The sequence below is a fragment of the Chiloscyllium plagiosum genome, chromosome 6, assembly GCF_004010195.1.
Source record: "Chiloscyllium plagiosum isolate BGI_BamShark_2017 chromosome 6, ASM401019v2, whole genome shotgun sequence".
Taxonomy (NCBI): domain Eukaryota; kingdom Metazoa; phylum Chordata; class Chondrichthyes; order Orectolobiformes; family Hemiscylliidae; genus Chiloscyllium; species Chiloscyllium plagiosum.
In genome coordinates this window covers 84,622,938-84,650,142 of record NC_057715.1, presented here as the reverse complement: position 1 = coordinate 84,650,142, position 27,205 = coordinate 84,622,938, and the positions used below count along the sequence as shown (strand labels likewise).

Genomic DNA, 27,205 nt, shown 5'->3' with positions numbered 1-27,205 from the left:
GCCCCAGGTCAGTGTGTGGATAAACAGCGCCAGAGCATACGGGCAGCGAGTCCCAGGTCAGTGTGTGGATAAACAGCCCCAGAGCAATACGGGCAGCGAGTCCCAGGTCAATGTGTGGATAAACAGCCCCAGAGCAGTACGGGCAGCAGTCCCAGGTCAGTGTGTGGATAAACAGCCCCAGAGCAATACGGGCAGCGAGTCCCAGGTCAATGTGTGGATGAACAGCCCCAGAGCAATACAGGCAGCAGTCCCAGGTCAATGTGTGGATAAACAGCCCCAGAGCAATACAGGCAGCAGTCCCAGGTCAGTGTGAGGGAAAACAGCCCCAGAGCAATACAGGCAGCAGTCCCAGGTCAGTGTGTGGATAAACAGCCCCAGAGCAATACGGGCAGCAGTCCCAGGTCAGTGTGTGGATAAACAGCCTCAGAGCAATACGGGCAGCGGGTCTCAGATCAGTGTGTGGATAAATAGCCCCAGAGCAATACGGGCAGTGAGTCCCAGGTCAGTGTGTGGATAAACAGCCCCAGAGCAATACAGGCAGCAGTCCCAGGTCAGTGTATGGATAAACAGCCCCAGAGCAATACGGGCAGCGAGTCCCAGGTCAGTGTGTGGATAAACAGCCCCAGAGCAATACGGGCAGCAGTCCTAGGTCAGTGTGAGGGGAAACAGCCCCGAAGCAGTACGGGAAGCGAGTCCCAGATCAGTGTGTGGGGAAACAGCCCCAGTGAGTCCCTGAGCAGTGTGGGCAATGAGTCCCTGAGAAATGCGGGCAGTGAGTCCCTGAGCAATGCGGGCAATGAGTCCCTGAGCAATGCGGGCAGTGAGTCCCTGAGCAGTGCAAGCAGTGAGTCCCTGAGCAAAGTGGGCAGTGAGTCCCTGAGCAGTGCGGGCAGTGAGTCCCTGAGCAATGCGAGGAGTGAGTCCCTGAGCAGTGCGGGCAGTGAGTCCCTGAGCAGTGTGGGCAGTGAGTCCCTGAGCAATGCGGACAGTGAGTCCCTGAGCAATCCGGGCAATGAGTCCCTGAGCAATGCGGACAGTGGGTCCCTGAGCAGTGCGGGCAGTGAGTCCCCGAGCAATGCGGGCAGTGAGTCCCTGAGCAGTGTGGGCAGTGAGTCCCTGAGCAGTGCGGGTAGTTAGTCCCTGAGCAGTGCGGGCAGTGAGTCCCTGAGCAGTGCGGCAGTGAGTCCCTGAGCAATGCGGGCAGTGAGTCCCTGAGCAGTGTGGGCAGTGAGTCCCTAGCAATGCGGGCAGTGAGTCCCTGAGCAGTGTGGGCAGTGAGTCCCTGAGCAGTGCGGGTAGTTAGTCCCTGAGCAGTGCGGGCAGTGAGTCCCTGAGCAGTGCGGGCAGTCAGTCCCTGAGCAATGCGGGCAGTGAGTCCCTGAGCAGTGTGGGCAGTGAGTCCCTGAGCAATGTGAGCAGTGAGTCCCTGAGCAGTGCGGGCAGTGAGTCCCTGAGCAATGCGGGCAGTGAGTCCCTGAGCAGTGCGGGCAGTGAGTCCCTGAGCAGTGTGGGCAGTTAGTCCCTGAGCAGTGCGGGCAGTGAGTCGCTGAGCAGTGCGGGCAGTGAGTCCCTGAGCAATGCGGGCAGTGAGTCCCTGAGCAGTGAGGGCAGTGAGTCACTGAGCAATGCGAGCAGTGAGTCCCTGAGCAGTGCGGGCAGTGAGTCCCGGAGCAATGCGGGCAGTGAGTCCCTGAGCAGTGAGGGCAGTGAGTCCCTGAGCAATGCGAGCAGTGAGTCCCTGAGCAGTGCAGGCAATGAGTCCCTGAGCAGTGCGGGCAGTGAGTCCCTGAGCAGTGCGGGTAGTGAGTCCCTGAGCAATGCGGGCAGTGAGTCCCTGAGCAGTGCAGGCAGTGAGTCCCTGAGCAGTGCGGGCAGTGAGTCCCTGAGCAGTGCGGGCAGTGAGTCCCTGAGCAATGCGGTCAGTGAGTGCCTGAGCAATGCGGGCAGTGAGTCACTGAGCAGTGCGGGCAGTGAGTCCCTGAGCGGTGCAAGCAGTGAGTCCCTGAGCAATCCAGGCAGTGAGTCCCTGAGCAGTGCGGGCAGTGAGTCCCTGAGCAGTGCGGGCAGTCAGTCCCTGAGCAATGCGAGCAGTGAGTCCCTGAGCAATGTGGACAGTGAGTCCCTGAGCAGTGCGGGCAGTGAGTCCCTGAGCAATGCGGGCAGTGAGTCCCTAAGCAATGCGGGCAGTGAGTCCCGGAGCAGTGCGGGCAGTGAGTCCCTGAGCAATGCGAGCAGTAAGTCCCTGAGCAATGTGGACAGTGAGTCCCTGAGCAATGCGAGCAGTGAGTCCCTAAGCAATGCGGGCAGTGAGTCCCTGAGCAGTGCGGGCAGCGAGTCCCTGAGCAATGTGGACAGTGAGTCCCTGAGCAATGCGAGCAGTGAGTCCCTGAGCAATGCGAGCAGTGAGTCCCTGAGCAATGCGGGCAGTGAGTCCCTGAGCAATCCAGGCAGTGAGTCCCTAAGCAATGTGGGCAGTGAGTCCCTGAGCAGTGAGGGCAGTGAGTCCCTGAGCAATCCGGGCAGTGAGTCCCTGAGCAGTGCGGGCAGTGAGTCCCTGAGCAGTGCGGGCAGTGAGTCCCTGAGCAATCCAGGCAGTGAGTCCCTGAGCAGTGCGGGCAATGAGTCCCTGAGCAGTGTGGGCAGTGAGTCCCTGACCAATGCGGGCAGTGAGTCCCTGAGCAATCCAGGCAGTGAGTCCCTGAGCGGTGCGGGCAGTGAGTCCCTGAGCGGTGCAAGCAGTGAGTCCCTGAGCAATGCGGGCAGTTAGTCCCTGAGCTGTGTGGGCAGTGAGTCCCTGAGCAATGCGGGCAGTGAGTCCCTGAGCAGTGCGGGCAGTGAGTCCCTGAGCAGTGCGGGCAGTGAGTCCCTGAGCAGTGTGGGCAGTGAGCCCCTGAGCAGTGCGGGCAATGAGTCCCTGAGCAGTGCGGGCAGTGAGTCCCTGAGCAGTGCGGGCAGTGAGTCCCTGAGCAATCCGGGCTGTGAGTCCCTGAGCAATCCGGGCAGTGAGTCCCTGAGCAGTGTGGGCAGTGAGTCCCTGACCAGTGCGGGCAGTGAGTCCCTGAGCAGTGCGGGCAGTGAGTCCCTGAGCAGTGCAAGCAGTGAGTCCCTGAGCAATGCGGGCAGTTAGTCTCTGAGCAATCTGGGCTGTGAGTCCCTGAGCAATCCAGGCAGTGAGTCCCTGAGCAGTGCGGGCAATGAGTCCCTGAGCAGTGTGGGCAGTGAGTCCCTGAGCAATGCGGGCAGTGAGTCCCTGAGCAATGCGGGCAGTGAGTCCTGAGCGGTGCAAGCAGTGAGTCCCTGAGCAATGCGGGCAGTGAGTCCCTGAGCAATGCGGGCAGTGAGTCCCTGAGCAATCCAGGCAGTGAGTCCCTAAGCAATGTGGGCAGTGAGTCCCTGAGCAATGCGGGCAGTGAGTCCCTGACAGGGCGGGCAATGATCCCTGAGCAGTGTGGGCAGTGAGTCCCTGAGCAATGCGGGCAGTGAGTCTCTGAGCAATCTGGGCAGTGAGTCCCTGGGCAATGTGGGCATTGAGTCCCTGAGCAGTGCGAGCAGTGAGTCCCTGAGCAATGTGGACAGTGAGTCCCTGAGCAGTGCGGGCAGTGAGTTCCTGAGCAGTGCAGGCAGTGAGCCCCTGAGCAGTGCAGGCAGTGAGTCCCCGAGCAGTGTGAGGGTAACAAGTCTCAGAGCTGCGTGGGCAGTGCGGGCAGCGAGTCCAAGAGCAGAGCGAGTGGAAGCAGACCCGGAGCAGTGCAGGCAGTGAGTACCTGAGTAGTGTGAGGGGAGGCAATCCTGGAGCAGTGCGGGCAGTGAGTCTCAGAGCAGTGCGGGCAGTGAGTCTCAGAGCAGTGAGGGTAGTGAGTCCCTGAGCAGAGTGAGGGGAAGCAGACCCGGAGCAGTGCAGGCAGTGAGTGCTTAGTGGAGACCGGTGTGGGGAAGGCAGTCCTGGAACTTGCTTTGGAGCAGCTGAGTGCCAGTGTGGAGCGGACCGGAGGCTTGGAGTGGAGCAGGGGTGGCTGTTGGATTAGGGTCTGGCATGGGCAGTCAGACCATGTGTGAAGATCCCGCACTGAACTGATACAATGTAATGTTTATTTGAATTTGTTTACCTTACTGGAATGTCAATCCTTTAACGATATCTTATTTCTAACTTATTTTATGAACTCTGTAGAGTAATGCAACTACTTTTTATTCCTCTTTTGCATCCAAGATCTGTACCTAGCTACTTGTACCTAAGATGGCACCATAAGATGCAGTCATTGTAACAACTTTTCACTGTACTTCTACAATGGGGTACACGTGACAATAAAAGATATTCTATTCTACTCTATTCTATTTTTTTGATGCAAGTGCTCTTGACACAATCCCACACACTACCCTTGCCATCTCAGCGCACCTCCAACCTGCTGTGAGATTGATAAAACCATCCGCAGCTGAAAAACAACAGCACATCCAATTCACATGGAATCCCAATTGAAGTACTAACATTTAGCGGATAGCCATATATATGATGAACTCATGACCTCATTACCCTTGTCTAGAAGGAAAATTGATTAGTTTTTGTTTAGTCAGAGAATCAAAGGTTACAGGGAGAATGGAGGAGAATGGAGTTGTAAAGCATATGAGGCATGATCAAATGACAGAGCAGACTCAATGGGCTGAATGGTTTAGTTCTGCTCCTATATACATGGTCTTAAGAGAGTAAACCGGGAGATCTCAGAGATGCTATAACTGTAGCCATCTTCACGAGAGGAAACAGGTCCAGTTGTGAAAATTAGAGAGTTTTCCCTACATGAAAGGTCATCCTGAAAATCCTCCTTGACTACCTACTCGCATTGGCTGTAGAGCTCCTCCCCAAGTCTCACTGCAATTTCCGCCCACAAATAGGCATAATTTTAGTCCATGACAAATCTAAAAAATGTGCAGGTAACAGCACCACCCAAGGCCATCATACAAATGCTTTGGCTGTGATAACTGTGAGGGATTGTGGAATATTCCCCTCAAATTGAGCTTCCAACTGATGGTTGTCACCATTCTCCACCTACTTCATGGTGACATGATCTTTACCAACCAATCCACCACAGACACAATACTAGCACAAACTGGGGTCAAGCAGAGCTGCATCATTGCACCAATGCTCTTCTCCATTTCCCCCAATGCAACACTCCACCCTATCTCCATGAAAATTCCTTCCGGAATGGAAATAACCTACAGGATCAGTGGGAATCTGTTCAACTGTCGATGCCTCCAGGCCACAACCAAGATAACACCAACGTCTGTCATTGTGCTGCAGTACGCAGCTGCCACCTGTGAGTGCACACACTCAGAATGCGAGTTACACACCACCATCAATGCCTGTAATCTGCTCTTGTAGCCAGTTTTATTTGTAGCACATGGTAGTCAGCAGGAGGTTTCCTCGACCAATTCTGAGAAGTGGCATTTGTACGGGACCTTACAGATTGCATCTTATACACTTGACAGACCTACTAACAGATCCTGTACATCTGCCAAGTCAATAAGTATATTTTTGAGGCAAATTTTCTCTTCAGAAAACATTTTACTTCCTCTTTCTTCTTCTGACAGGTACACATCAGATAATCTTTTGTGCACCGGCTCAAATTTCCATCAATTCGTTTTAATATAAGAAAAATCATTGGCATCACAGATCCACTTTTCCAATCTGAGCTGAATAAAGTTTTGTCACCCATTTCAAGGAAATGGTTAAAATCACTTGCCTCTTATTGTTCCTCCTGCTCTGGAGCTAAGTGCCTCCTCTCTGTTTGATGGTGTAGCTTGGCATTGAAACCAAGAGGAGAAGCCATGTGTCAATCGTTCTAATCAACTCTAACTCAAATCAAAAGTGTGCTATGTTGTATCATTATATCAATATGCCATGTCATTATACAGCTTTAAATTTTGGTATTCTGATTTAATTTTATACCATTACATCATGGACAATTTTGTTCATAAATAGAAGAATAACCACAATTAATGCATCATTTACTTTTATAAAGCCCTGTTCATTTGCATTGTATCACTATTACATTCAAATTTCAAACTACTATCACATTTCACCAATGTAAATGTATCCTTAATCCAACTGATCTGCTATATATTTCATGATTTTAATAGGAAACAGCATTCGATTAATTTTATGGTGGCTTAATGGGGTCAGGTATCCAACACAGAAAACAACTTTTTTTATTCCCAAAACTGCTCTCATTGGCATTTTAAATACATCGAGGAATTACCTCAGAGTTTTATGATGAACTGTATGAAACCATTTCCTCTCCAAATTCCAACTTAATTCTGTCATGCTAATAGAAAAGTAGTAATGGATTAACATTAGGGTATTTATAATTCATGCATAGCCTTGAAACAGCACTTCTATCTGATGAATGGAATAACAAAATTATGTCTAAAGTGCTGTGAGTTTATCATAGTCAATGCTCACCTCAACTGTACAGTTCAGTACATTATACTATATCAGATCAAATTCTGTAATGTAATTCTTAAAACAATTTAGCTATCTTTGGCCAGGAACCTCTATTCCAATAATCTCCTTGTTGGGCGGTGGTGGTGGTGAGGATTTTCTTTTCTTATCCTACTTTTCTAAAATGATCATTCATATGAGAGTACAGGGCCAAAGACATGGCCATTCTTCAATTCCTCATTCAAGCAACTGTGTGCACAAACCTCGACAATGAATACTAGTAAATTGTTTGATCTTGAGCAGCACTGTTTCCCAACAGGGGTCACAGATCAGTTTCAGGCTTTTCTCTCTCTAGTCCAGGAACACAAGCTGATTTTTGTAACCACATAGATGGCGCACTGAGGTCAGCATGAGTAAGAATTCTTCAATGTATTTCTCATGTTCCTTTCCCTTTTTAAAAAATCTCTCTTGATTATTCCTGGTCTCCCTCTATTTCTCAGCAACCAGATCCAAATGTAGCTTTCACCTGAATGCTAATGGCATCCAACTCTCACTGACCACCACCTCTCTCAACTTCTCAACTAATTACTTACCTATTATCCAGAACTGAATGATTAGAACTTCCTCCCATTAGCCATTGGAAAGACCAAAACGAAAGTCTTCACTTAACATAAAGTGTGGCACAATGCAACTTCATCTGTCTCCCTGGCAACTTTCTAAGGCTGAAGCAGACAGTTCATAACCTTGATGTTATATTTCACCCAAGATGAGTTTTCAACCACATAGGCATCACCACCACCTTAATAACATTACCCACACCACTTGTCCCACAGCTCATTTCCTGCCAAAGCCCTCATTCATACCTGTGTTAGCTCCAAATCTATTGTTCCAATGTATTTCTGGCTGGCTCCTACAGTCCACCTTTCCATAATTTTGAGTTCAACCAAAATCATCACCCTTGTGTATTCAGACATATGCTAGTTCCCATTTAAGCAACATCCTGATTTTAAAAAGTTCATCCCTCTTTCAAATCAATCCATGGCCTCAACCCTCCATTTCTCTGTAATTACTTCAGCCTTACAATCTTTTGAGCATCAGTGATTTTAATCTCTCCTTTATCAGAGGCCAAACCTTATGTTGTCAAGGCTTCAAGTTTTGGAATAACTTCCTTAAACCTCTAAACCTCACTCTCCTCCATTATGACACTTCTTAAAGCTTATCTGTTTGGCCAAGCTTCTGAATGTCTCCCTATAAAACTTGTGTGATAATCTATTTTATAATATCTTTGTGATGCTGTTTATAACATTTATCTTAATTGTATATGTAAATGCTGTTGTTTATCCTTCAAAGTTGACTTAAATTCCATTCCATTCTTCAGCCTTTTGTTTTTTTATTATTACTGTTTGTTCATGTCTCACTTTTCTCTTTAATTTTCACACTACCATGCTCAATTTTGTTTTCATTCTTGGAATATGGACATTACTGGTTCTGCCAATCCCATTTATTATTCATTTTTGTGGGACGTGGGTGTTGCTGGCTGGCCAACATCTATTGCCCATCCTTAGTTGCCCCTGTGAAGGCGGTGGCGAGCTGCTTTCATGAACTGCTGCAGTCCACGTGCTGTAAGTTGACCTACACTGCCCTCAGGGAAGGAATTCCAGGATTTTGACCCAGTGACAGTGAAGGAACAGTGGTATATTTCCAAATCAGGATGGTTAGTGGCTTGGAGGTAAACTTGAAAGTGGTGGTGTTCCCATGTATCTGCTGTCCTTTCCTTCTGGACAAAAATGTTCGTGGATTTGGAAGGTGCTGCCTGAGGATCTTTGCTAAATTTTTGCAGTGCATCTTGTGCATTGTATACACTGCTGCTACTGAGCATCGGTGGTGGATGGAATGGATGCTTGTGGATGTGGTGCAAATCGAACAGGCTACTTTGACCTGGATGACGTCAAGCTTCGTGAGTGTTGTTCAAGGTGCACCAGGCAAGTGGCATCACACTCTTGACTTGTGCCTTGTAGATGGTGGACAGGCTTTGGGGATTAGGAGGTGACGTACTCATTGAGGTATTCTTCACCTCTGATCTGCTCTCATTGCCAGCGTGTTTATGTGGTGAGATCAATTGAGTTCCTGGTCAATGGTAATCCCCAAGGTGTTGATAGTGGGGGAATTCAGTGATAGTAAATCCATTGAATGTCAAGGAATAGTGGTTAGATTGTCTATCATTGGTGATGGTCAGAGCCTGGCATTTGTTTGGCACAAATGTTATTTGTCACTTGTCAACACATTCTTGAATATTGTCCAGATCTTATTGCATTTGAACATAGATTGCTTCAGTATCTGAGAAGTTGCAAATGGTGCTGAACATTGTGCAATCATTGGCAAACATTCCCACTTCTGATCTTATGATGGAGGGAAGATTATTGATGAAGCAGCTGAAGATGGTTTGGCCTAGGACACTACCTGAGGAACTCCTGCAGAGATGTCCTGGAGCTGAGATAACTGACCTCCAACAGCCACAACCATCTTCCTATATGCCAGTTTTGCTAGGGCTCCTTGATGCCACACTCAATTGAATGCAGCCTTTTATCTATTATTAATGGCCCAGAGGGCAGTTGACTGTCAAACACATTGCAAGGCAGGGCTTTAGGAACAAAGAAGTGATTCATTGCCAAAAAGGGTGGGGAAGTCAAGGCTGAGTTGGTGAAAGGAGAAGCATTTGTAGAAGTGGAGACAGTGTTGATGACGGGGATGTATGTGGGAAGAGGTAAGTGAAACAGCACCGCATGATGTAGTAGGCTGCAGGAGGGTGGAATATTGGCAGTGACCATCACCTGGCTACCACATGGGAGTGTAGAGGTAGGAGCACAGTGGTCACCATGAAAGTGTAATGTTGGGGCTTGGGGGAAGGGAGGGCAGTTGCAGGCAAGGTTCAGCAAGGTGAGTCTTCACATGATAGGTGATGGGTAGAAATGGGCTGTCAGGATAATGTAGGGTAAAGTGGGAAATGGAGGGTTGGGAGGGGGGTGGGAGTGTACCCGAAGGTCATGCAGAGGTCAGTGGTGATGGTGTCCACTATGAGCTGGATCCCTTCCATCATTTGCCATTCTTCAGACACTAACAACTTGATATTGTGGGCAGAGGCAGTGTCACTCTAATATCTTAGAGCGTACCAACCAGAGGTTTTTGTCTCGTCTCCATATCCTGGGAATGAGGAGGGTGCTGTGTTGACCAGAGTTCTCTACATCCTGGGATCATGAAGCTCCCAGGAGCTGAAACTGTGCTGGATGCTAGAGTGAGAACAGAGGGCTGCTGGAGTAGCCCTCTGGGGGCTCCCGCTCCCTTCAGGTATGGCACGTCTCAGTCATGCATCCTCAAGTCCATCAACACAGTAATTGATGCCATCTGTACAAGATCACACGGGGTTATCATGTTCCCTGATGATGAGGTCAGTGCTGCAGCCTGGGCAATAGGATTTGGAAACCCAGGTGCAGGGTGCCATCGACAGTATGTGTGTGGCACTGAGAGGGCCATCTCACAACACAGTGAAATTCACAGTAGAAAGTATGGCATGATGGCACACTGGTTAGCACTGCTGCCTCACAGTGCCAGTGCCAGTTCAATTCCCGCCTCAGGCGACTGACTGTGTGGAGCCTGCACATTCTCCCCGTGTCAGCGTGGGTTTCCTCCGGGTGCTCCGGTTTCTTGCCACAATCCAAAAATGTGCAGGTTAGGTGAATTGGCCATGCTAAATTGCCTGTAGTGTTAGGCAAAGGGGTAAATGTAGGGGAATGGGTATGGGTGTGTTGCTCTTCGAAGGGTCAGTGTGGACTCGTTGGGCCGAAGGGCCTGTTTCCACACTGTAGGTAATCTAATCTAAAGAGTCTCCATTTGATTAATATCTAATGATCTGTGATCACCACTACCACCTCCTGGAGGTGTGTGCCCACTATCCTAGCACCTGCCATGACTCCTGAATCCCAGAGCAATCTTGTGCACCTGGCTGCTTTACAAAGCTGGTTACTGGAGAACAAGGGCTACCCACTGCCATAATGGCTCATGACAGCCACTGATACAATGTTGCCCATGCTTTGACCATGGCTGTGGTGGAGCAGACAATAGAGTTAATGAAGATCTATTCAGCTGTGTTGACTGTTCTTGGTCAGAGCATCCCTCCAGTAAACTCCAGACAGAGTGTGCCACATCACCCTCAATGAGGTGCTTTGCTCAATACTGAGGAGCTGAGTGAGGGATGCAGTCTTTCAAGGAATGCTGAGGAGGGAGAAGCTCACTTTGGGCAGGACAGAGCTGAACTGCGTCAGACAATACAAGCCAGACAGAAGCTGATTAACCTGATTCTAGGAGCTGAGCTTTGGGCACCGCAGACCAATCATGTAATGGAAATTTGCCATTGGTCATGATGCCAGCATTAGGTTTCCATTGTGGGTTGCGAATGGTGGCCTCTGTTTATTTTGTTGGTGCTTTCTTTTGCTGGTTTTAGACAAAAGTTTATGTTTGGAATTGCCTGATTGCCTCTCTGTATGTGACCTACTGGTCAAAGACAGGATGTGGGTCTCAAGCGAGTAATCAGAATAGAGTCAAGGTGACCCAGAGAGGGCAGGTAGATGGAATGTAGCCAAAGACGGGTAAATTGTGTGGCCCAGTGCCCAGAGACTATCAACCATGCCAACCCCGTGCCATGAGCAGTGGAGTTTTAGTGCTGCTGTTCTATTATGTTGCCAGTGAGATGCAAGATTGCTAATGCCTGTCTGTGTGGCCACAGATGGCACAGATGCAAGGGATACTGGTCTTTGAGCTGATGTCTGGTGAGTAGTTATTCCAGGAACAGCATGTGGTAAGATGGGGATGGACTCAGATGCAAGGGATGTTGGGGTGGGTGGGTAGTTAATGGGGTGAGTTTTATAGGATATGGCAAGAAATTACATTTAGGCGTTTTTAAAAAACGTTCAAAAAATCTCAATGCAATTTGCACTTAGCCGAAAGTTCAGTCCACTGTTTTAAAAATGCTTAATCTTTGCTCAACTAACATCATTTGCAATGATAACATCCTATTATTTTCTTTTAGTCCATTGTTGATGCCTTTGACTTTTTCTTAATTTATAGTATCCACATTTAACAGCCATTTCCATTACTGTTACACCATTTAACTGGGATGTTTGTTTACTGGTACTCTCCAATGCTGCACACAATTAAGGAAACAATTATGCACAGACAATAGAAAAAGCCACAAAGACCAGCACAGACAATTTTCGATCTGCAGTGAACAAAAGTGACACAATCTGTTCCAGCTCAGTATGAACCTATCCTGCTTGGAGACATGAAGGTCACAGCAGACTACCTCAGCAATGGAGTTACTCATGGTCCATTTGGCTCAAGGTCAATAAACAGCAAACATTACCATCGCAGACAGTTCATTCAGATATTGCAACATCCAGTGGGCATGCAAGAGACCCAACAATTATGTGTTGAGTCAGCTGGCTGGAAGTAAATTGTCTGCAAACACAGTATTTTTAAATCATGCTGGACTGACAGAGAACATGAAAGTATGAGTTAGCAACACCTCCTCATCACAAACTTCAGTATTTCTTGATTTCAAAATATCTTACTTAACATATGGAGCATAACAGTATTCAACATTTGTCAACAAGTACTCTATCACAGTTCACAACAATTTTGAAAAACTGGCACATTATAAGACAGTACAAAAACGTTCAGACAGAATTAAGAGCAGCTATCTGAACTATAGACATCTTCATGAACCAGAGGGCCACAAGTGATGACACCGCTGTGATTTACATGGCCACTTCATTTACATGTACTATAATAATGCATTAGTAGAAACTCGCACAGAGAAATATCCTGGGGTAAGTTGGAAGTTACCAGACTTTAACAAGTCAAAAATGGCTGAATATTGCAGAATCTGAAGCTTCATGTGTAGCATATCTTCAAGTGTAGAATTTGGCACAGAAATATAATGAAATGAGCAAGGTGTTACAAAGATTGATTATCTGAAAAGGAAGGACATGGAATGCTACTGGGAGTTAGTGGAGGAGTGGAATGAGGTGAATTGTTTGTTCAAATACCCACACAGACATGACTAATTGATTGGGCTGCTGCCCTGCTGTAACCACTTTGTGACTCTGTGAAAGAGGCACAGAAGAGGAGCCAAATTGTTTACACCCTCACCCTTAGATGAAATGCAGCCAAAGAGAAACAGATTGCTGCATACCCATGGGACGAATGAGTTTGAAGACTACATGGAAGGAGATGGTAGTAGTGCCATGTACTAACCCAGTCCCAAACTGTAGACCATTCAAAGAGTAATTTCCATTCGATGAAAATGACCTCACTGTATACCAAAGCATTTCAGAAGCATTTTGAAACATCGTCACTGTTGTAGGAATTGGAGCAGCCGGTCCTCGCACAGGAAAAAGTGATAATGAATAGATTGTTTGCTTTATAGTGATGTTGATTTTGTGATAGACATTGACCAGGACACTACAAACCTTAAGTAGCGCTAGACTATTGTTAATGACTGTCTGAAAGAGCAGACTATGTTTTGGTTTAACGTCTTGTCCAAAGGAAGTTCATCTAACAGTGCCGCACCTTCACTGCACTGCACTGAAGTTTCAATTCCGATTTTATATTTAGCTCTGTTTGGTAAAACTAGAATCCATGACTTTCAGACTCAGAAGGGAGAGTGAGACTACTGACACAGGCTAACACTTTGACAAATGTTTAAAAACATGTCAAGTGCTCACAATGTGTCACACTGGTCGTTAAAAAACATTAAATGATGCAACTACTCAGCAAGTCTAGCAGCTTTTGTGGAGAGAAACTGAGTTAATGAGCCAGATATTCCAGTGACAGAAGTTATTTATAGGATGATGTCAGGCCCCCTCACAGCAACCACATGGTCAGATGGAATATAAACGAAAAAATAGTGGGGAGTCTTTGTAGTACAGTGATAATCATGGGGGATTTTAATCTGCATATAGATTTGAAAAATTAAACAGGCAAATGTGGCCTGAATGAGGAGTTAATTGAATATTTTCAATTGTAAAGCAATTTTGAATAGCACATTGTACAACTGACCAGCCAGCAGACGATACCAGATTTGGTGTTATGCAACAAAATCAAATTAATTAATGACCTCTTAATGAATACACTACTAGGCAGCTGTTAACATAATATGATTGAATTTTGTGTTTAGTTTGAAGGAGAGAAAAATGGGTACAAGACCAGCATTTTAGACTTAAATAAGGAAAATAATGAAGGCATGATAGCAGAGCTAGCTAAAGTGAAATTTTTCTTTCATTGTCTCACAGCAAGCTGGCTAGGCCAGCATATATTACCCATCAATAGTTGTCTTTGAGAAGATGGTGGTAAACTGCCTTCTTGAAGAGTTGCAGTCCATTGTTGTAGATACACCCATAGTGTCATTTGAGAGTGAGTTCCAGGATTTTGATCGGTCAACATGGAAGGAACAGAGACATAGTTCCAAGTCAGGATGGCAAGTGACTTGGAGGCGAACTTGCAGGTGTTAGTGTTCCAATACATCAGCTGCTCGGGTCCTTCTAGATGGAAGTGGTCATGGATTTGAAAGGTGCTGTCTAAGGATTTTTGGGGAATTTCTGCAGTGCATCTTGTCGACTGATGGGGTGATAATTAGCCCGGTTGGATACATTCCTGTTTTTGCGTCTAGGACATACCTGGTTAATTTCTTGCATTGTTGGGTAGGTGCCAGTTGTAATTGTGCTGAACGAACTTGACTAGGGAAGCAATAGGTCCTGGAAAACATGTCTTCGGTACTATTGCCAGTATGTTGTCACAGTCCATAGCCTTTGTAGTATCCATTTTCTCAACTGTTTCTTGATATCACATGGTGTAAATTGAATTGGCTGAAGACTGGTATCTGTAATGCCAGGGACTAGTTTGAGGCCAAGATGGATCATACACTTGGCACTTCTAGCTGAAGATCACTGCAAATGCTTTAGCCTTATATTCAGCACTGATGGTGTTCTATCACTGAGGATGGGGATATTTATGGAGCATCCTCCTCCTTTTGAGTTGTTTAATTGTCCATCACAATTCATGACTGGATGTGACAGAACTGCAGAACTTAGACTTGATTCATTGCTTGTGGGATTGCTTGGCTCTGTCTATCACTTACTGCTTATGCTGTTATGCATGCAAGAAGTCCTGTTTGACAGCTTCACCAAGTTGATGCCTCATTTGTTTAGGTGTGACTGGTGCTGCTCTCCTGCACTCTCCAGTGTTGATGATGATGATGGTTGAATGGGAGATATGTCAAGCCATGAGGTTACAGATTGTGCCGGAATAATATTCTGCTGCTTTTATTGGCCCACAGCGCCTCACGGATTTCCAGTCTTGAGTTACCCATGGGAAAGGACAATGATGGAGGAATCTGGGAATTAGCTGATGTGTTTAGTTTGTGATTATGTTGCTTGTTTCATGGCTTGTCTGTAGCATCAAATCTCATAAGCAGGATTTGCACGGTCATGGGTATGCCTTTGTAATGCCCTAGATGATCATAGAATGAAATTTCCAGTTTCATTTTGGTAACTTTTTCCTCGCAGTTCACAGGATAGTTAAGAGTCAACTGTGTATCAGTGGAACTTGAGCCATATGTAGGCCAGGCCTAGTAAGGAGACATATTTTCTTCTCTAAAGGGAATGAATGAACCAAGTTGGTTCTTGCACCAATCCAACAGCTTTATGATCACTTACAGAAGCAGTTTTTATTTCCTGATTTGTTTATTTTTCTAAAACTGAACGAAAATTCTTAAACTACTTTGGTATGATTTGAACTCCTGCTCTCTGGGGTATAAGTAACACTAAATTACTGTAGCCATGATGTTTACAGCACGTATCATTTTGAGGTTGGAAGGAAAGGAAAACTGCAAGTAGTGCTTGAGCCAAAATAAAACCAGGAAAGATGCGCTACTAGACCAACAGCATTGAAAAAATGAACAGAGACATAAATGTTTTGAATATCGTTTCTTTGGGCAAGCTGAGTTTGACAAATTGCTGGCATTCAAATTTAAAATGAATATAAAATTGCTATAGCCCTACCAGAACATAGGTCTGCTCTTGGGACTAGATAAGGTTGGGATATCTGGTCGGCATGGACGAGTTGGACCGAAGGGTCTGTTTCTATGCTGTACATCTCTATGACTCTATGACTCTTATTGGAGGGGTGGCATTTAACCTGAGGATTACCACACCTCAGGTGAGGGGAGAGATTGAAAAAGAGGGCCCTCCAGGATAACTTGAGTTGGTGTGGGAACCAAATCTATGGTGTTGGCATCACTCTGCGTCACAAACTAACTATCCAGCCAACGGAAATAACCGGTCACCATCCCAGCCATCCAAAATACATGAGGCTGAATCTGACCAGAAATCAGCTACATGCAATTTTTGGTGAGATTCATGTAAGATTTCTCTTGAGTTTTCATCCCAAACTCACCTTATTACCTATACACTGTGCATCTTGGCTCTCTGTTCACAGTATGTCCTTTCTCAGTAGAGGCAGAAATAGTACCACTAACCAGACCTCCCTGGATTCATGGAACCAGCGCCACATTTGAAGTCCATCCATTCACTGAGTCAAACATTGGACCTATGCTAAATAGCTTACCTGTTCAAAATCACATTCCATCTTTCAATCCTGTCAGTGCTAGTCTTTTCCCAGTCCTCAGTGTTGCCCAGCATATGACTATTATTCAATGTGGGGTCATCATATAAGGGGAAGCTTTCAAACAGTTCAAAACATTTCATTTTAATCAGTAAGAGCAGAAGTCAACAATAAATAGACAAACATAATCAAAAACAGAAATTGCTGGAGAGACTCAGTAGGTCTGGCAGTATCTGCGGACAGAAAGCAGAGTTGACATTTCAAGTCCAATGATCCTTCTTCATAACTCAAGGGTGCTATGCTGCAAAACCTACTGTCCATGCCTCAGTACTGACCTTCTCACAGGAAATGGGATGAAGTTGGTTTGATCTAGCACAAATTGTATGGGTAACAGCCTTGATGCTTTTGTGGTTGAGGATTGAGAAATTCAGCTCCCCAGGGTATAAAAGTTCTATTAAGGTTTTGCACCTTGATAGCCAATGGGATAGGATGGCCATTCACTTCTTCAGATCGTAGTACCGCTTTGGCAGCTGGCATCGTGCTACAACGGTACCCTGGGCATCCTCCGCACGCACCAACACTGTGCCATGTTAATCTAGAGGAAATAGCATTGAGGATGATAGTCTCTAGGACTCCTGTACCTCCTGCAAATCCTGAGGGAACATTCAGCAGTGACTGTTGGCAGCTGTTAGACATTGTTACTGATCCCAGGTTTCCTGCCACATCTGTTCCTTCCCCTTTGTTCTGTGCCTTTATCACACCACTGCAACAGTGATGATAATCCCTGCTGTGATTGGATCCATCAATCACATTTGAAATAGAACAGGTCTTTATTGATGTGAACAGTCGGCATTTGCATCACTCACAAAGATGGTTTAGCACAGTCCTCCGTATCCATTCTCTCAAACAAGGAGAGCTATGGAATACTTACACATGGAACTTAAGCATAGAACTTTATTCCAATTAAAAGCTTCAGCAGTCACTTCACAAAGAAACAGTAAGAGATTGTAAGTGCTACAGGAGTACTAAGACCCTATTCTGCCAGCTCCATTTCATTCATTCATCAAAGGCATCATCGCATATAAAAGCATGTTGGCAAACACTCACTGTTCAAGGTGAGAGGTACTCAGGTCTCTGCCCCTTTTCTACTTTTGAGATTTTCAATTGTCTTTGTGAACTGCACCTGCAGGTGAACTTTTAATGTTGCTTCTGATTACTTCTCCAACAAAGAGATGATTAGCTTCAATGTTAAATGACCTGGTCAAGATTAGTTGTGACCAGGATTTCAACTCCACACATACTCTACTCACATACACAATGGTATCATTTACAGGTGGCTTCAAACTGTGCTGTGAATGTGCCCCAGTAATACAATTGTTCCTTGAAGGGTCTCCCTTCGATCACAGTAGAATTCCCATGATAAGGCAGACAAAAAGACTAACTCTGACCACTCTAGGTGTGGGTTGCAGCCATTCGCCAGTTATAATGGTGACTGGCTGCCGTATTCAATCTTATTAAAAAAAACACTTTATCAAAACATAGGAAGAATTCTACCTAATGTCTTTACGCTCTACCATTCGTGGAAGCTTGCTTCACATGGTCTATTCCATTGTGCGTTAGGCTAGAATAGCTCAAGTGTATAAGTTGTAGAACAGGGAGACCTCAGGTTCAGATATAAACTTCTTTGAAGTTTGCATCACATGTAGACAGGGTGAATAAGAAGATGTTCAGCATGCTTGCCTTCATTGCTCAGACCTTTGAGCATAGGAGTTGGGACATCATAATGAAGTGGTACAGGCATTGTGAGGCCTCTTCTAGAGGACTGTGTCCAGTTCTGGTTGCCTTTTATAGGGAAGATATTATTAAGCTGGAGAAGGTTCAAAACAGATTCATCAGGGTGTTGCCAGGAATGGAGGGTGTGCATTATAAGGAGGGGCTGGATAGACTGCGACATTTTTCACTGGAGCATATAAGGTTAAGGGGTGACATTATTGAGGTTTATAAAATCAATAAGGGTTTAGATAAGTTGAATGGCAGATTTATTTTCCCTAGGGTGTGAGATGTCTAGATTAGGGGGCAAAATTTTGAGGTGAGTAGAGAAAGATTTAAAAAGGCCACAAGGGGCATTTTTTACACAGAGTGGTTCTTGTGTGGAATGAACTTCCCGAGGAAGTGGTGGATGCGGGCACAGTTACAGTGTTCAAAAAACATTGGGATAAGTACGAAAAAGAAATGTTTGGAGGGAATATCGGCCAAACACAGGCTGGTGGGACTAGTTTTGTTTGGGATTAAGGTTGGCATGGACTGTTTGGACCAAAGGGTCTGTTTCCATGCTGTATGACTCTATAACTCTATTCTGCTGTGTGTAGACTAGGATAGCTCAAGTCTATTCTGTTGTGCATTGACTAGCAATGCTCAAATTTATCAATGTACCTCAAATCAAGACAAGCCCCTTCCTGGAAATTGCACTGGATACCCTTAGCTTATCCCATCACCTCTAACAGGAGAAAAACATAGTGATTGACCTCTATGGTTAGGTTACAACTATTGGTCAAGAGTTGATTACCATTAAAATAACAAAGAAAATACAAGCTAACAACAATATTTCTGAAATTAAGGAATATCAGCCAAATAAGTGTAGCTTTGTTCTGGCAGATTTAAAATTAAAACTTTGGTAAACAATTGCTGCTTTGAATAAAACAGTTTGAGTCTTTTGCTGACTTTGGAAATCTTACACTTGCACATGCTGATGGAACCTGAGCATGTTTTGCCAAGACTAAAACTTAGAAATCAGACCTGTAATTTTTATCTATGATTCTTCTTTAATTTTAAATTATTATTATGATACAAACAACAACAGTGATATTAAAATTTTGTGCACTTAAGTGTCAATGATTTGCAATTTCTGGCTTTGCTCATGTACCAACAGCAGACAAAGTTTGTGTGTCAAACTGTACTCATCAACATTTTAATTAGGCCTTTCCAGTTACCAAAGTAACACTGTCTTTGATTGTTTCTGAACACTGTCACATTATTAACGCACTCGTCATTTCCTGACTATTTCTATTTTTAAAACTTAACAGAGATAATGTTGCCTTTCTTAACTCAGCTATCTTTAAAAAGCATTATAAAATAAAGACTGGAACTTCCTCAGGGTTTGTCCCAAATGGATACTATAATTTCTGTGGAATGCTAGTGGAATTCCAGATAAATTATAAAGAACAGGTCTCCGAAATGGATAATGAAGAGAATTCCCTTCCAAGGATGTTGCCAGCAGAAAATTCTTGCCTTAATTATAAACCATTCCAAAGCTTTTGAGCTCACAGAAATATTAAAGCAGAATAGGAGAAAGTGGAATAAGTCTTAAATGCTACAAAATTAGAGGCAGAATTAATGGATAGAAAAGTGATGTTGGTGCACAATTTAATGTCAAGGAACAATTCTGGAGGAGAAGTAGAATTTTATAAGAAAGGTCAGGGACAGTATTTGAGTAAAGGTAGTACGTGCTACACATTGACAGCATTGAAGCCAAGAAAGGTCATTCAGTGATCAGGAACTTGATGAATAGGAATCAAGGGAGAAAATCATACAGACGAGACAAGCTGTAAGGGGTAGGTGAATGCTGCAGTGACAAAGGATGGAATTTTATCTAAATGGACCTACATATAGTGAGGGAGCTGGCAGTGAGCCATGAACTCACTGTTTGATCAAGATCTTTACCGTGCTTCTTCAACAAAGCAATGACTGAATTGTAAATATTGAATGTTGCTGCATGCATTATTATTTGATTATATATTTAATCAAGGAATTATGAATAGCCATGCAGAAGCTATTGAATGCTATGATTCTAAAACAGTTTTAAAGCAATAATAATATAAGTCCTTCAAGCTAGGAATGCCGTTGAAACATTATTAATATATAAAGCCTCTGACTAATTTATTGCAATCAGAATGGGAGCAGAGTTCCGTTGTGGCTGAAAATTTGAAAATGTTTTAGTATTAAATGATCTGATAAATAAATTCATCAAAGAGTAATTCCACTGTATGAAAGAAAAATACTATTTGGAAAGAGTGGGGCTATTATTGTTTAAAACAACCTAATAGGTAATTTTGAAATCACAAATAAATAATATAAACAGATAGTGATCAAAATTATAACATAAGTTAGACAGCACAGTTTGTTACAGATTTTCCTTGCGGGCTTAATACACTGACAGTGAGCTATTTCATTAAATACAAGAGAAAAAGTAGTTTGCAAAAGAGCTCCTTACAATGAACATGTTTGCAGTGGTTTAATTAAATAAATTATAGATTTGTACAAATAAAGCAATAATTAGTGTTGGTGCTGACATTTCCCAGAAGCTTGCCAACATGTGGCATAGATGTGTTCAGCTCCTTTATGCACAAAGTCATTGCAATTCATTTCACTTTCCTTATTCCATCATCATGCTCAACCTTTTGTTCCCAAAAATATCCCTTGTCCTTCTAAATCTGCATTTGCCTCATTGTCACTTCCAACTACCCTGAGAAAATGGTCCACTTAGTGGATTGTGAATGAATAGTTTAGTACCATAGTGTAATTGATACAATTCAACAAACTGAAAGAAAAAAAACACACTAAAATAAAAACAAACCACCAGGGATGATGAGAATCTAAACTAAAAACAGAAAGTGTTGGAGAAACTCGGCAAGTTTGGCAACTTTGATGGAGAGAGATGTCAAGTTAACATTTTGAGTGCAATATGATACTTTCTTCAAATGGAAGTAGGCTAGAAAATCATCATTTTCTAATTTATGGCATTCAGCAAATACATGAAATAAGCTACTGAACAAAGACTCAAAAAAAGTAGATCAGTTTGATAGAATCCCCACAGTGTGGAAACAGGCCATTCGGCTCAAAAGGTCCACACCACCCTCCAAAGAGCATCCCACGCAATCCCATCCCCTCTACCCTATCTCTGTAACCCTGCATTTCCCATAACCTACATATCTCTTATTACTATGGGTAATTTAGCATGGACAATCTGCTTAACTTGCACATTTTTGGATCTTTTGAAATTTTAAGATACTTCAAGACTCAAAATGGTAAACACAATTACAGTTCGTTTATGGATCAAATAATCAAACCTTTCCTAGCCAATTGAAAAAAAGTTAAATTCCATAAAGATTCCATCATCATATGCTGTTACAACTGGGGTTTCACATGAAAAGCAACTTCATCCAGATCCTGAGTCGAGATGGTTATGTAGGGATTTCTGACACAGTAGCTGCTACATCTGCACCCTGAAGTTAGATAATTGAATCATTTATCTAAAAGGAACTTGTCTGAACACACTATAAAGTTATACTGGAGTGAAACAATTGTACAACAAGTAACCCCATAAGAACAAATTTAGATCACTGTTTCATGTTTCAATTAGAATTATGTGATCATTCAAAATGTATGGAATAGTATAAAATGCTGACAGAAGGAAAATTGAAGGACAACTCACCCTGTGTTGACCTTAAGAAGTTCTTAGCAGTTTGTTCCAGTGCTATTGGTAAAGGCATATGAAAATGTTGTCTGCTGGGCTCATGAACAGAGGACTGTGTTGATCTAAAAAACTAAGATCAAAAGACACTTTAAAATTGTACAAAGTAACAGACTTTATATTTAGAACTAAACATGAGTAGTACAAATAGAGTATATGAAGGCAACAAAATTAATTTTCTTAGCAAGTTACAAGCTTTAATCATCTAATTCTCACATTGCTAGAGCCTGTCAAATATTTTATTTTAGGGACCCGTGTTTGATTCCCTCCTCCGGCGATGTCTGTGTGAAGTTTTCACATTCTTCCCTGTCTGCATGGGTTTCCTCCGGGTGCTCCGGTTTCCTCCCACGATCCAAAGTTGTGAAGGTCAGGTGAGTTGGCCATGCTAAATTGCCCATAGTGTTAGGTGCATTAGTCAAGGGTAAATATAGGGTAGGGGAATGGGTCTGGGTGGGTTACTCTTCGGAGGGTGGTGTGGACTTGTTGGGCCTGTTTCCATACTGTAGGGAATCTAATCTAATCTATCATCCTAACTGAAAAATATATGTATTCAGATAATATATAATTTGAAAAAGCCAATAAAAGAAATAGTAAAAACTAAAGATGGTTTAATGATTTGGCCCTTGATGTGTTGATATGAGATATGAGAGAAAGGTTTAGGCAAATTGAAAACTGATCCATGCATACTTGATAAAAAAAATATATAATTTATCAAGTCCTAACTAACACAAATCACTATCTGGAATGGTAATGACATATAAACATTATAGGAGACACATTTAAGTGCATTAATAATGGCTTTAGATAATATCTGGTCTAAACAATGCAACATTATATGTATATTTCAACATATTGTGCCATGGACAGCAGGATATGGATTCTACTCAGTATTTCCTTCTTGTTAATTTCTTGTTATGAGAGTGAAACTTTGTAAGATGATTATTTATGGAACTTTTAAAATTCTAGGTAAAATTAGGCAATGAAGTAAGTCATGTGATTTACTATTACACTGCTCAACCATAGGCAAGGTTGTCTGGTTACTGTGAGGACTGGGGCCTGGTTTGATTTACTGAAAAAGATGCAAGATAGTCGCACTTGGGAGCAAAGACAGGAGCAGCTGCGTTGGTTGAGGGCAGACTTGTGGAATTTTTGGACAGAAAGAGAAAAAGAAAGAGAGTATCAAAGTGAGACAGAGGATGAGTATTCACTATGGTCAGCAGAAGGAAATGCTGTTCTCCCTGTTACAACCAGTAGAATGGTAAAGAGATAGAGTCATACAGCATAGGAGAAGACCGTTTGGTCCACCGTGTCTATGTGGACAAACATCAAACTATATTAATCTCATTTACCTGCACTTGGTCCACATTCTACTATGCCCTGGCATTTGAAGTGATCATCCAGATACTTCTTAAATATTGTAAGAGCACTTGCCTCCACCACCTTCTCTTGCAGCATATTTCTACAATCCTTTGGGTGAAAAAGCTTTTCCTCAGATCTCCTCTGAACCACTTACTTCTCACCTCTGGTCTTAGACACATCTGGTATCAGGAAAAAATTCTCACAATCTATTGTGTCTGTGCCTCTTGTAATTTTGAATATCTTAGTCAGATCCCTCTTCAGCATCCTCTGCTCCAAGTAAAGCAAACCCAATGTATCCAGTCTCTCCTTGTGTCTGAGACTTTTCATCCCAGACAATATCCTGGTGAATCTCCTCTCCACTCTCTCCAGTGCAATCATCTCCTTCCAATAGTGTGGCAACCAGAACAACAGACACTGCATTCCATCTGTGGCCTAAGCTGTGTTTCATTAAGCTGTAACAAGACTTCCCTGATCCTATATTCTATGCCCTGGCTAATGAAGGTAAACATACTGTATACCTTCTTCACCACCCTGTCTACCTGTGCTGACACCTTCAGGGATCGATGCACCAAGGTCCCTTTGGTCCTCAGTACTCCCTTGGGACCTGCCAATCATTGTGTGAATCCTTCTTTTATTAGATCTCCCAAAATGCATCACCTCACACTTATCGGGATTAAACTTCATCTGCCATTGCTCTGCCCAATTTACCAGTTGCTCAAGATCAGACAGTAGCCTGAAACCTTCCTCTTCACTATCTACAACACCATCAATTTTTGTGTCATCTGCAAACTTATTAATTATACTTTCTACATTCACATTCAAGTCAAATGCTGGGGAAAACTTCTTCATTAATTAAAGAAAAGGAACGTGAAGCAACTTAAGAGGTTCAGAAAAGATTTACTAGGGTATTGACAAGAATGGAGGGTTTGAGATATAAAAATAGACTGGAAAGACTGGGACTTTTTTCACCAGAGTGCAGGAGATTCAGGGGTGATTTTATTGAGGTTTATAAAATCATGAGGGGCATAGATAAGGTGAATGACAAGGGTCTTTTTGCAAGGGTGGGGAAGTTCAAAACTAAGGAACATATTTTTAACGCAAGAGGAGAAAGTTTTAAAAAGGAGATGAGGGGTAACCGTTTTACACAGCGTGGTTCGTGTGTGGAATGAACTGCCAGAGAAAGTATGGGTGCAGGTACAGTTGCAACATTTAAAGACATTTGGATAAGTCCATGAATAGGAAACTTTTGGAGGAATGTGGGCCAGGTGGAGGTAGATGGGACTAGTTTAGTTTGGGAATATGGTTGGCATGGATTGGTTGTACCAAGAGGTCTGTTTCCATGCTGTATAACTCTTTGACTCTACAAACTAGAAAATTTGCCCTGGAGAAGCTGGAAGAAGAAATTTGTTTAATCTCAAATTAAAGGATCACTCATTTAAGAGAGAGATGAGGAGGAATTTCTTCTCTTAGAGGATAGTGAATCTGTGGAATTTTTTTACAATGAAGGGCTTTTGAGAATGGATCAATCAGTATTATTCAAGGCTGATTTTTTTAATCAGTAAGGGGATCAAATATGTGATAAAGGCAGGAAAGTGAAATTTGGGGTTTTCAGATCATACCATAATATCATTGAATACTGGAGCAGACTCAAGGGACTAAATGGCCTACTTCTGCTCCTATGTAATATAGTTTCATGGTCTTCACATGAGGGAGAAATCCAGCTGCGTTTGATTAGGTTCAATACGGTGGCTCAGTGGTTAACACTGCTAATCACAGCACCAGGGACCTGGGTTCAATTCTACCCTTGGGTGTCTGTCTGTGTAGAGTTTGCACATTCTCTCCGTATCTGCGTGGTTTTACTCTGGGTGTTCCAGTTTCTCCCACAGTCGAAAGATTTACAGGTGTATTGGCCATGCTAAATTGCCCATAGTGTCCAGGGATGTGCAGACTAGCCATGGGGAATGCAGGGTTACAGGAGTAGGTCTGGGTGGGATGTTCTTTAGAGAGTTGTCATGGGCTTAATGGGCCAAATGGCCTGCTTCCACACTGTTGGCATTCTATAATTGTGTTTTTAATCTAATATGGATTGGAGTTTTGATTTCACTTGGGCCCAAATTACAAAGATGTGGTTTTATAGGAGAGAATTCACCTCCACCCACACCATTTATGGCTAAAGTTGGCCACCTTAGTTTGTTCTCACAAATTCCTTTAAATTCTCTGAGTAAACTTGTTAGAGCTCCTCATTGTTCTGGCTCTAAATCTAAAAGACTGGTGTCTAATCTCATTAATAGGCCAGTGCTGGCTAACTGAATGGTAGGTGGTTCACTTTGAAAATTGACCAGGCCTCCTTCACTCTTACTTTCCTTTTCATCCCTCCACCTTCCTTACTATCTGCCTTACCTGTATTTGCTTATCATTTTCCCAGGAGAAAGTGAGGACTGCAGATGCTGGACATCAGAGCTGAAAATGTGTTGCTGGAAAAGCGCAGCAGGTCAGGCAGCATCCAAGGAGCAGGAGAATCGACGTTTTAGGCATGAGCCCTTCTTCAGGAATCGCAGGAGAATCGATGTTTTGGGCATGACCCCTTCTTCAGGAATACTTGAAGAAGGGCTCATGCCCGAAACGTGGATTCTCCTGCTCCTTGGATGCTGCCTGACCTATCATTTTCCCAGTCATGGAATTTCTTCAGTATATTGAGGTGGCACAGCCCACTCTTTTTCTGGTGATCTGTAGTGTTAATCAAATTATTTACACCCAAAACAGAAATTGCTGGCTAAACTCAGCAACATCTGGGGAAGACTTTCGAATTTTGAAACGTTTTGAGTTGCAGTTCCGCTCCATCAGAACTGTTAGCAACCAGGAAAAAGTGACATTTTCAGTGAAGACAAGATTGAAAGCATCCCATGTACTGCTTTGTGATAATAGGTCCAACTGTGGGTGAGAATGGTTGACTGTGGTAAAAGTAACTCCTACCATAACAGGACCAGGTGTGCGGTGGGTACAAAACATGGAAGGATAGAATTAGGCTCTAGTTATTGAACTCAGTGTTGAGTCCTAGACGCTGCAGGGTCCCCAGGCTGATGATGAGATGCTTCTTCAAGCTTGTGCTGAGGCTTGCTGGAACAATAGCAAGTCCAGGACAGAAATGTTGTCACAGGAACATGGTGGTGTGTTGATCTGGCAGGCAACTGGAAGCACAGGGTCATTTTTGCAGACAGAATGTAGGTTTTCTGCCAAAGTGTTCACCCATTCTACCTTTCATCTCACCAGTGTAGATGAAACGACATTATGAACAGCGAATGCAGTAGATCAGATTGGATGATAAATCACTGCTTCACGTTGTGGGAACATGTCTAAATAACGACCAAAAACAGTCAGTGGCAAAAATAGCCTCTTTTATTCTGCAATCACAGCACAAGTTCGAGACAGCAATATAATCCCAAAATACAGTTCTTACAAGAGCCCCTTTATACACAGTTATGGAGATGTACAGCACAGAAACAGACCCTTCGGTCCAACCCATCCATGCTGACCAGATATCCCAACCTAATCTAGTCCCACCTGCCAGCACCCGGCCCATATCCCTACAAACCCTTCCTATTCATATACCCATCCAAATGCCTCTTAAATGTTGCAATTGTACCAGCCTCCACCACATCCTCTGGCAGCTCATTCCATACACGTACCACCCTCTGCGTGAAAACGTTGCCCTTAGGTCTCTTTTATATCTTTCCCCTCTCACCCTAAACCTATGTCCTCTAGTTCTGGACTCCCCCACCCCAGGGAAAAGACTTTGTCTATTTATCCTATCCATACAACTCATAATTTTGTAAACCACTATAAGGTCACCCCTCAGCCTCCGACGCTCCAGGGAAAACAGCCCCAGCCTGTTCAGCCTCTCCCTGTAACTCAGATCCTTCAACCCTGGCAACATCCTTGTAAATCTTTTCTGAACCCTTTCAAGTTTCACAACATCTTTCCAATAGGAAGGAGACTAGAACTGCACACAATATTTCAACAGCGGCCTAACTAATGTTCTGTACAGCTGCAACATGACCTCCCAACTCCTGTATTCAATACTCTGACCGATAAAGGAAAGCATACCAAACACCTTCTTCACTATCCTATCTACCTGCGACTCTACTTTCAAGGAGCTATGAACCTGCACTCCAAGGTCTCTTTGTTCAGCAACACTCCCTAGGACCTTACCA

The 27,205-nt window shown here is 43.8% G+C and overlaps 1 long non-coding RNA gene across 1 annotated transcript in view; it reads right to left on the bottom strand.

Annotated features, from left to right (window-relative positions):
• LOC122550782 overlaps positions 1-27,205 on the bottom strand; it is a 63,997-nt gene that overhangs the window by 26,801 nt on the left and 9,991 nt on the right. Inside the window, exon 2 of the long non-coding RNA XR_006311942.1 lies at positions 21,597-21,708. This is a non-coding gene — a long non-coding RNA (uncharacterized LOC122550782). The remainder of the gene's footprint in view (positions 1-21,596; positions 21,709-27,205) is intronic.